At 36.5% G+C, this 11,443-nt stretch overlaps 1 non-coding gene across 1 annotated transcript; it reads left to right on the top strand.

The window, feature by feature from the left end:
- Positions 1-1,506: 1,506 nt before the first annotated feature.
- Positions 1,507-1,613, top strand: LOC121031150 (U6 spliceosomal RNA). Its single transcript, XR_005790582.1, has one exon. It is a non-coding gene; the product is annotated as a U6 spliceosomal RNA (small nuclear RNA).
- Positions 1,614-11,443: the final 9,830 nt, after the last annotated feature.

Raw genomic sequence — 11,443 nt, 5'->3', positions numbered from 1 at the left:
TGGCGTGGGGATGCACCTTCTTAAATACCATTTAAATTTCTCATATAAAAAGCTAACAACACCTTTGTAAAATTCAGGCCTTCTTATATATATCACTCTAAATAGCTTTTACTCTTCCATAATCAACTTATTAAAATAGTTGTCTCCAGTTTCTGTCCTTTGTCACTCTTCAATCCATGGCAATTTACACCTGCAAAACCTCAACAGCACATTGTCTCTTATAAAGATTAAAACATAGTAATAAAATAAATTATCAATTGCTAAGTAACAAGCTGCCCCAAATTTAATCATTTTAAACAGCAGCCACTACTTATTATCCTTCATGATTCTGTGCGTTGACTAAGCTTGAGTGGATACTTTTTTTCTGCATGGCTTTGGCTGGAGCTGTGGTCATCTGGAAGCTTGACTGGACTAGAACATCCACTATGTATCATTCACATGGCTGGCAGGTGGTGTTGACTCTTGGTTGGGAGCTTAGCTGGAAGTGACTCCTTTTCATGTCTCTTCCATATGTGGGCTTCCCACAGCATGAAAGCTAAGCTTGAGGAGGGAATGTTTTAAGTTTGTGAAAGCAGAAGCTCTCCAGTCGCAGATGTTAAACAACCTCACTTCTGCCACATTTTATTGGTCAATATAAGCTCTATACAGTCCAGATTCAAGAGAAGGGAAAATGATTTTATCTCTTGACGGGAGGAATAGCAAAGAATTTGCAGATCTCTTTAATACACTACTGTAATTAATGGCTTTCCTTATTGCTAACTCCAATAAAAACAATATGGTCCTTAGTTTACGTGACATCTCAATTCTTGAAATATTCTCTTCTTTCAACTTCCATGACAACACACTCTTCTTGTTTTCTGGCTACTTCTAGAGCTATTCTCATTTTCTTGTGATGAATCCTCAAACTCAAAACATCACTATTCCTTAGGTTTCAACCTTTGGTCCTTTCCTATCATCACTTCATACACTCTCATTGGACAGTCTAATAAACTCTCAAGACTTTCATTACTATCTGCATATTAATCATTTTCAAATATTTACTCACAGCTCCTATTGCTCACTTAAGTTTCAAACCTAGATACCCCATCTTTAGTGAACTCTCCTATTTTCATTTAAATATCCTACTAGCATCACAAATTTAAAAAGTCTAAAATTGAACTCATTGTATTTTTCGCCAAAGCTCCTATTTCAATGTTATCCTTATCTGTGAATAGCACCATAATTCTCTCAGAGAATTAGTCATTTTGTCTCTCCTTTTACTCAACTATACATCCAGTTGCCAAGGCTAGTTGATATTATCTTCTAAATACCTTTCAAATTTGTTAAGTTGCCTACACTTATTCTCCAATAAACTAGTGCTGAATCTAGATCAGACCTCTATCATCTTTTACCTGATTTACTTCAGCATTTTCTAACTGGTCTTCTCACCTCCAGACTGGTCTCCTCTTTGGTTCATTTTTCACACTGAAACCAGAGTAGTTTTTAATGCCAATATTAGATCATGGTATGCCCAATTTGGCAGCATATATACTGAAATTGAAACAATACAAGCAAGACTAGTATGGCCCCTGTGCAAGTATAACTTATACATGTATAAAGTATTCCTTATATTTTCTGTGTTGATAGGCACACAGTCTATAAAGATGCAATTTACTGCACAAATGAGGGGAGAGGTTGAACTCATATAAGAGCAAAGTTTTGCATACTATTACAATGAAATTGGTATTAATCTAAACTAGATTCTTATGAATTAAGATAATTGAACACTCATAGCCACCACTAAGAAAACAACTCAAAAAATATAGTAAGAGAAATAATGACATTAAAATAGTCCACGAGAAAATATTCTTTTAAAACAAAAGTCGTCAGTTATGGAGGAAGTATAAAAAAATACATTTAGAACACAAATAGAAAAATGGCAAGCATAAACTTGACTTTATGAGTAATTTCATTATATTAATAGGGATTGAATTAAAGGGGAGAGATTTTCAGGATAGCTTAAAACAAAACAAAACAAAAAACCTAAAACCCAACTATATGCTGTCTATTAGAGACACACTTTTATTCAAAGACACAAAGAAGTTGAAAATAAAAGTATGAGAAAAGATATACTAGGTAAACAATAACCGAAAGAGACCTAGAATGGCTATACTAATATCAGACAACGTAGACTTTAAGACAAGAATTATTTCTAGAGCCTAAGAAAGACATTTGGTAATAACAGAATTAACTCATCAAGAAGATATAATACCCACAAACATATACACACCAAATTTATGAAGCAAAAGCTATCATAATTGAAGAGAAAATGGTCAATTCAACAATAGTCAGAATTATCAATATCTCACTTTCAATAATGGTAGAACAACTAAACAAAAAAATCATCAAGCAAATAGAAGACTTGAACAACACTATAATTCAACTAACAAACAGACCTATAGAGCCTTCCATTCAACAACTGCAGAATACATATTCTCAAGTAAATGTGAAACATTTACCAAGGTAGAACGTATGTTAGGCCATAAAACAAGTGTCAATAAATTTTAAAAGACTGAAATCATGTGACGTATGCTCTCCAATCACAATGAATGAAACTAGAAATTAATAACAGAAGGAAGTTAAACAAATTTACAAATGGAAGTTAAACACAATCATAAATAATCACAGGACCAAAAAAGAAATCACAAAGGAAGTTAGAAAATACTTTGAGGAAAACACAACATACCAAATCTTAGGGATACAGTGAAAACAGTATGTAGAGGGAAATTTATAACTGTAATTGCCTGTCTTAAAAAAGAAAAAAAAATCTAAAATCAGTAACAACATTCCACCTTAAGGAACTAGAACAACAAAAGCAAACTAAATCCAAAGCAAGCAGAGGGAGGTAAATAATATAGGTTGGACTAAAAATAAATGAAATAGAGAATTGGGGCACGTGGGTGGCTCAGTCAGCTAAGCATCTGACTTCAGCGCAGGTCATGATGTCATGGTTCCTGGGTTAGAGCCTCTCATTGAACTCCATGCTGACAGCATGGAACCTGAAGCCTGCTTCGGATTCTGTGTCTCCCTCTCTCTGCCCCTCCCTCACTGGCTCTCTGTCTCTCTCTCCTAAAAGTAAATAAACAAAAAAAAATTTTTAATGAAATAGAGAATAGAGAAACAAGAGAAAATCAACAAAAGTTGCTTTATTGGAAAGATTAACAAAACGACCAACCTTTAGCTAGCTTAATCAAGCAAAAAGAGAGATAAGACTGGGATGGCTGGGTGGCTCAGTCAGTTAAGCATCTGACTTCGGCTCAGGTCATGATCCCTCGGTCTGATGGTTCAAGCCCATGTCAAGCCCTGTGCTGACATCTCAGAGCCTGGAGTTTGCTTTGGATTCTGTGTCTCTCTCTCTCCCTCTCTGCCCCCTGTCCCCCTGTTCACTCTCTGTCTCTCTCTCAAAAATAAACTTTAAATAAATAAATAAGCAAACAAACAAATAAATAAATAAAGACAAAATTACTAAAATTACCAACAAAAGAAAAGACACAACCAAACTTACAGGGAAAAAAAAAAGATTCTAAGGTATTGTGGACTGAATGTTCATGTCCCTCACAATTCTTACATTGAAGTCCTAACACTCAGTGTGATGGTGTTTAAAAATTGGGCCTTGGGGAGGTAATTTGGGCTAGGGTAAGTCATGAGAGTGAGGCTCTCATAATGAGATTAGTGACCTTAGAAGAAGAGAAAGAGGGGCACCTTGGTGACTCAGTGGGTTAAACCTCCTACTTCAGCTCAGGTCATGATCTCGTGGCATGAGTTTGAGTCCCACATCAGGCTCTGTGCTGACAGCTCAGAGCCTAGAGCCTGCCTCAGATCCTGTCTCCCTCTCTCTCTGGCCCTTTGCCTCTCAGGCTCTGTGTCTCTCTCTCCCTCAAAAATAAGCAAATGTTTAAAAGATTAAAAATAAAAAGAAGAGAAAGATTCTCTCTCTCCCCACCCTTCTTCCCCACGCCACCCCCATCCCAGGTGCACACACCCAGGAAAGGCCTTGTGAAGACAATGAGAGGGTGGTGCTCTGTAAACCAGGTAGAGAGCTCTCACCAGGAACTAAATTAGTTGGCACTTTGATCTTGGACTTCCCCACCTCCAGAACTGTGAAAAATAAACTTCTATTGTTTAAGCCACTCGGTCTATAGCATTTTATTATGGCAGCCTGAGCTAACTCAGATTTTGGTGCTGAGAAATGGAGTACCACTGTAACAAATATCTAAACATGTGGAAGTGGCTTTGAAACTAGATAATGAATAGAGGCTGAAAGAGTTTTGAGGTGCATGCCAGAAATGTGGACATTAAGGGAGATTTTGGTAAGGGCTCAAAAAGAAGGGGAAAGCTAAAGAGGAAGCTCCTTCTTCTTAAAAAAGACCTAAAGAATCATAAATGGACTTTGGTAGGAATATGGACATTGAAAGTCCTTGGTGAAAGCTCAGATGGAAATGAGAAGCATGTTACTGGAAACTGGAGAAAAAGAGATACTTGTTATAAAATGGCAAAGACCTTGGCTGATTTGTGCTTGTGTCCTCGTGTGTTGTAGAAGGTAGAACTTGTGAGTTATGGAATTGAATATTTAGTTTAAGAGATTTTTAAATATATTTTATTTTATTCTTGAAACATTTAGTTGGCAAACAATGTAATGTTAGTTTCAGGTTTACAGCATAGTGATTCAATAAGTCTATATGTTATGCAATGTTCTTCACAAATGTACCAACATACAACATGGTTACCACATCATTGGCTATATTCCCTATGCTGGGCCTTTCATCCTCGTAGACTTATTCATTCTATAACTGGAAGCCTGTATCTCCCATTCCCCTTTAATTATTTTGCCCATCACCTACCCTTCTCCCCTCTGGCAGCCATCAGCTTGTCTCCCTGTACTTATGGCTATATTTCTGCTTTTTTCTTGTTCATGTATTCATTTGTTATGTTTCTTAGATTCCAAAATAACTGAAATCATGGTATTTGTCTTTCTCTGACTTATTTCATTTAGCATAATAACCCTCTAGGTCCATCCACATTGTTGCAAATGGCAAGGGCTCATTCCTTTTTATGGTTATGTAATATTCCATTGTTTATGTATACCACTTCTTTATCCATTTGTCTATCGATGGACACCTAGGTTGCTTCCATGTCTTCACTATTGTAAATAATGCTGTAATAAACATAGGGATGTGTATAACTTTTTGAATTGGTATTTTCATTTTCTTGGGTAAATACCTAGTGGTGGAATTACTGGATCATGTGGTAGTTCCATTTTTAATTTTTGAGGAACCTCCGTACTGTTTTCCACAGTGGCTTCTCCAGTTTACATTCCTACTGACAGTGCATGAAGGTCCCTTTTTCTCCATGTCCTTGTTAACACTTGTTATTTCTTGTCTTCTTTATCTTAGCCATTCTGACAGGTGTGAGGTGATATCCCATTGTGGTTTGACTTGCATTTCCCTGATGATGAATGATGTTGATCATCTTTTCATGTGTTTCTTGGCCATCTGGCATCCTTTGGAAAAAATGTCTGTTCATGTCCTCTGCCCATTTTATTTATTTTTTAATGTTTATTTATTTATTTTGTGAGAAAGAGCATGCAAGTGGGAGAGGGGCAGAGGAAGAGAGAGAGAGAATCCCAAACAGGCTCCGTTCTGTCAGCTCAGAGCCCAATGCAGGGCTTGATCCCAAGACCATGAGATCATGACCTGATCCAAAATCAAAAGACGCTCAACCAACTGAGCTACCCAGGTGCCCCAATTCTCTGCCCATTTTAAATTGGATTATTTGGGATATTTTTTTGTGTTGTGCTATGTAAGTTCTTTATATATTTTGGATAATAACCCTTTCTCAGATATATGATTTGTAAATATCTTCTCCTACTCAGTGGGTAGCCTTTTCATTTTGTTAATGGTTTTCTTTGCCATGTAAAAGCTTTTTACTTTGGTATAGTCCCCATAGTTAATTTTTGCTGTTGTTTCTCTTGCCTGAGAAGATATGTCTAGAATAATGTAGCTAAAGCAATATCAAAGAATTTACCATCCCTGTTTCCTTCCAGGATTTTTATGGTTTCATATCTCACATTTAGGTCTTTGATCCATTTTGAGTTTATTTTTGTTTATGATGTGAAAAAGTGGTCCAGATTCGTTCTGCATGTAGCTGTCCAGTTTTCCCAGAACCATTTATAGAAGAGAATATCTTTTCCCCATGATATATTCTTATCTCCTTTGTCATAGATTAATTGACCATATAATCATGGATTTATTTCTCATCTTTCTATTCTGTTTAATTGATCTATATGTCTATTTTGTGCCAGTACCATATCGTTTGATTACTACAGGTTTGTAGAGTATCTTGAAATCTGGAATTAGCTGAAAATCTTTCTAAGCAAAGTTTTGAAGGAGTATCTTGGATCCTCATGACTGCTCATATTAAAACACAAAAAGAGAGAAATGAATTGAAGAAGGGATTGTTAAGCAAAAACAAACCCAAACCTGAAGATTTGAAAAATTCTCCACCTATCCATATTACAAAAAATTAGAACATATGTATTAAAGAGAACACCATGAGTGTGCCTGTGTCTCTTGATAAAGACTTTGTGGGATCATATAATCAGAAATGCTGCTGGTTTGAACTGAAGAAAATGGAGGTGAGGCAAAATGAAGAAAGGCTATGGGACTTTATGAAATTAATAGCACTGGATGATAGTGCTATTCAGCTAGAACATGTATTATTCTTCAAGAAGAAGAAAAAATGACCCCAAGGGTGATTCAGAGATCATCAGAACCACACCTTGGTTTCAATAGACCAGAAGGCCTCTCACAGAGACCTTGGGATTGGGACCATCATGCAGAGCTGTGGGCTCTGTGGGGGCGAAGCCTCTACCTGGCAGTCCTCGGAGCACAACCCCAGCCCAAAAGAGCCTCAGAGACAGGATCTCTGCTTCAGTGGTCCAAAAGCATCAAACCAAAGATGGTAATCTCAAACCTTAGGATCTGATGGAACTCACCTCTAGGGTTTTTACTTGCTTGGGACCCGTTACTCTTTCCTTGTTTCCTATTTCTCCCTTTTGGAGATAGATTGTCTATCCTATGCCTGTTCCACCATTGTATTTTTGAAGCACATAATTTGTCTGGTTTCACAGGTTTACAGCTGGAGAGGAAATTGTCTTAGGATGAATCACACCTCGAGTTTCACTATATCCAATTTAGATATTTAAATGAGACTTTGGACGTTAGACTTTAGAGTTGATACTGGAGCAAGTTAAGATTCTTAGGGTTGTTGGGATGGAAAAAATATATTTTGCATCTGAGAAAACGTGAATTTGAGCCTAGGCTGGAATATTATGGACTAAATGTTTGTGCCCCTCCCCCAAATCCATATGTTGAAGCCCTGTACCCCAGTGAAATTGTATGTGGAGATGGGGCATTTGGAATTTAATTAGGTAATTAAGATTAGATTAACTCATGAGGATGGGCCCCTCATGAAGGGTTTAATGACCTTAGAAGTAGAAGAGGAAGAGAGTAAAATCTCTCTTTCTCTCTCTCTTTCTATATATCTCAACATGTGCATGCACTGAAGAAAGACCATGTGAGATCATAATGGGAAGGTGGCTGTCTGTAAGCCAGGAACAGGGCTCTCACCAGGATCCAAACCAACCAGCACCTTGACCTTGGACTTTATAGCCTTCAGAACTGTGAAATAAATTTCTGCTGTTTAAACAACGCAGTCTGTGGTGAACAATTGTAGGCCAACAAAGTAGATAACCTAAATGAAGTGTACCAATTCCTAGAAACACAGAAACAAACAAAATTGATTGATGAAGAAATAGAGGATCTGAAAACACATATAGTGAGTAAATAGCTTAAGTTAGTAATCAACAAACTTCCAGCAAAGAAAAGCCCAGGACTTTATGGCTTCACTGGTAAATCCTACCAAACATTTAAAGAAGAATTAATACCATTCTGAATAAACTTTTGCAGATAATAAAAGAGGACAGAACATTTTCTAATTTATCATTTAAGTCCAGCATTTCCTTAATGTCAAAGCAACACAAAGACCACAAGAAAACTTCAGATCAATATCCTTATAAATATAGAATCAAAACTCCTCAACCAAGTAGTGGTAAACTAAATTTGGCAAAACATATAAAAAGATTTTAGACCTTACCAAGTGAGATTTATTGTGGGAGTGCAAGATTGTTTCAACATATGAAAATCAATCCATATGATATAACATATTAATAGAATAAAGGGGGAAAAGCTTACACGATCATCTCAATAGATGCAGAAAAAATATTTGATCAAATCCAACACTTTTTTTATGATAAAACACACTTAGCAAGTTAGGAATGGAATGGGGCTTCCTCAATCTCATAAAAGGCATCTATAAAAACTCCCATAGCTAACCTCATACTTAAGGATGAAAGAGTGGATGTTTCCCCTACCAAGAGCCAGGAACAAGACAATCACCTCCAGTCTGACATTACTTTATAATTTTATAATTATGTGTTGTAGCTAAAAATACTTTTTGCATGCTATGACACAATTTTTATTCTTTATAAAATTGCATATGGCGCATAGAAATGATTTTTTGGAAGTCTATGCACCAAGATGATGGCTGTGGTAATCTTGGGATGGTGGCAATGCCAGTAATCTTTATATATGTTTTGTTTTGTTTTGTTTTAAACAACATTATTGAGTATAACACATACCCTACACTCCACCAACTTAAAGTGTGCAATTCACTGGTTTTTAGTATACTTATTCAAGCATCATCACTATCCAATTCCAGAACTTATTCACCACTCCAAAAAGAAACCTCATACCTATTAGAAGTCACCTCCCTTTTCCCTCTCTCAGCTCCTGACAACCACTAATCTACTTTCTGTTTGTATGAATTTGCTTATTCTGGACATATACCATATAATAAATAGTATCAATGTGGCTTTTGTGCTGGCTTCTTTTCATCTAGCATAATGTTTTCAAAATTCATCCATGTCATAGCATATAACAGTACTTGCTTTTTCATGGCTGAATAATATTCGATTATATGGATAGATACCACTTTTGTGGTATACCATTCATCAGTTGATAGGCATTTGAGTTGTTTCTACATCTTGGCTATTATTAATAATGTTGCTATTAACATTCAAGTACAGGGTTTTGTGTACATATGTGTTTTCATTTCTCTTGGATGTATAGTAAGTGTGTGTTTAACATTGTAAGAAACTGCCAAGGAGTTTCTGAAGTATTTGTGTATTTAACATTCCCATCAGCAATGTATGAAAGTTCTAATTGTTCTATAGCCACAGCACCATTTGGTTTGGTTCATTTTTTTTTTTAATTTTAACTCTTCTAATGGATATATAACAGTATCTTGTGATTACAATTTTCATTTCTCTGATGACTAATCATGTTGAGTGTCTTTTTATGTGTTTATTGACTACAAGTGTATTGTCTTTTCTAAAGTGTCTTTTCAAGATTTTGTCCATTTTAAAAATTAAATTGTTTTTAATTTTGGTACTGATTTGTAGTTTTTATATATTCTGAACACAAAGGTTTATGAATATTTGCTACCAGTCTGTGGCTTGCTTTTTCATTTTCCAACTTTGAGTCAGGCTCTACTAGGCTTCATACATCGGACAAATCTTAAATGTTATCATCTGTCCCACATCCCTACTTCCTGTGAAACCATTAAAAGTGAAAATATCAAGTTCACCAGAGTTTGTCACATACGCCTAAGGCAAAATCCATGCCTAGGACTTCCTCACCTCCTAGGAGTTCTTTGTTCACTTCACTTTTTGGCTTCTTACAATCTTTACTTCTTAGCAGCTCAGTGATGTACCTAAAAGGTTTTGTTTCTTTCTTTGTGTTTTACATTTGATATGTCAGTATTATTGCTTTCTGTGGGAGGATCATAGCTTCCCTTGCAGCTAACACTAGCCATGTGACACAGTTCTGTCCAATAAGATAGAAAAGGAAGTCTACTAGCAATGATCCTTTCCTCTTCCTTCCCCTTTTCTGCTTTGAATGCAGATGTAAGACCCAAAGATGCTGTGGTGATCTCTAATTCATGAAGTGATAAAAGAACAGACTTGCCAAATGGCAAAATGGAAGGAAAATAGGAACCATAGACAATGACAACATTATGAGTTGTGGCACCAAACCTGGGTGGCCTAATTCTAAACTTCTTAGTTAAAAAAAAAAAAAGTTTGTATACTCTAATTTGTCAAACTAGAGTTAGCTGGATTTTTTGCTACTTGCCATCAGAAGTTAAAGTTATTTTTAGAAATATAACATTCAGGGATGCCTGGGTGGCTCAGCTGGTTAAGTGTCCAACTTCAGCTCAGGTCATGATCTCGCGGTTCTTGAGTTCAAGCCCTGCATCGGGCTCTGTGCTGACAGTTCAGAGCCTGGAGCCTGCTTCAGATTCTGTGTCTCCCTCTCTCTCTGTTCCTCCCCTGCTCATGCTCTGTCTCTCTCTCTCTCTCAAAAGTAAAGATTTAGGGGCGCCTGGGTGGCTCAGTTAATTGTCCGACTTCGGCTCAGGTCATGATCTCGCGGTTCATGAGTTTGAGCCCTGCGTCAGGCTCTGTGCTGATGCCTCGGAGCCTGGAGCCTGCTTCGGATTCTGTGTCTCCCTCTCTCTCTGCCCCTCCCCTGCTCATGCTCTGTCTCTGTCTCTAAAAAATAAATAAATGTTTAAAAATTTTTTTAAAAAGATTTAAAAAATAAGAAAAAATAAATATAACATTTATACATTCATTCATCCATCCCATCAATAAACAGGAATTAAACACATACTAAGTGACAGATAGTGCTTATAGCAGAATTTCTCAATAAGCATGATATTACTTGATATCATTATATACATTTGTTACAAGGACTTTACAGTGTCAAAATAACTGGGATCTACTAGATGGTACTAAGAACATTGCATTTCTTTTTTTTTAGTTAATTTATTTATTTTGAGAGAGAGAGAGAGACATAGAGAGTGAGTAGGGGAGGGGCAGAGAGAGGGGGAGAGAGAGTCCCAAACAGGTTCCTCGCCATCAGCATGGAGCCTGATGTGGGGTTAGAACTCACCAACTGTGATATTATTACCTGAGCTGAAACCAAGAGCCAGATGTTTAACCAACTGAGCCACCCAGGTGACCCTGAACATTGCATTTCTTAAAATGCATGGGGCAGTCCCATGAAGTAAGAATTGTCCCGTATCCTTCATACTTTTTGACATCCACTGAGACATATCTTTAGGTAGAAGTGTTTTTTTAATTATCTGAACTTAGAACCTAACTCCATTCTACAAATAAATACCAAATATTTTCTGCACATGTTTAACAGATTTAAATTTTCTAGGAATATTTTGTTAGAAATTTACCACAAATTATTCAACATTTAAGCAAATAACATCAGGA

This window comes from Herpailurus yagouaroundi, unplaced genomic scaffold (genome assembly GCF_014898765.1).
Source record: "Herpailurus yagouaroundi ecotype Mexico unplaced genomic scaffold, PumYag 140, whole genome shotgun sequence".
Classification (NCBI taxonomy): Eukaryota; Metazoa; Chordata; class Mammalia; order Carnivora; family Felidae; genus Herpailurus; species Herpailurus yagouaroundi.
Note: the sequence above shows the minus strand (reverse complement) of the source record. Positions and strands in the feature narration are given on the sequence as shown.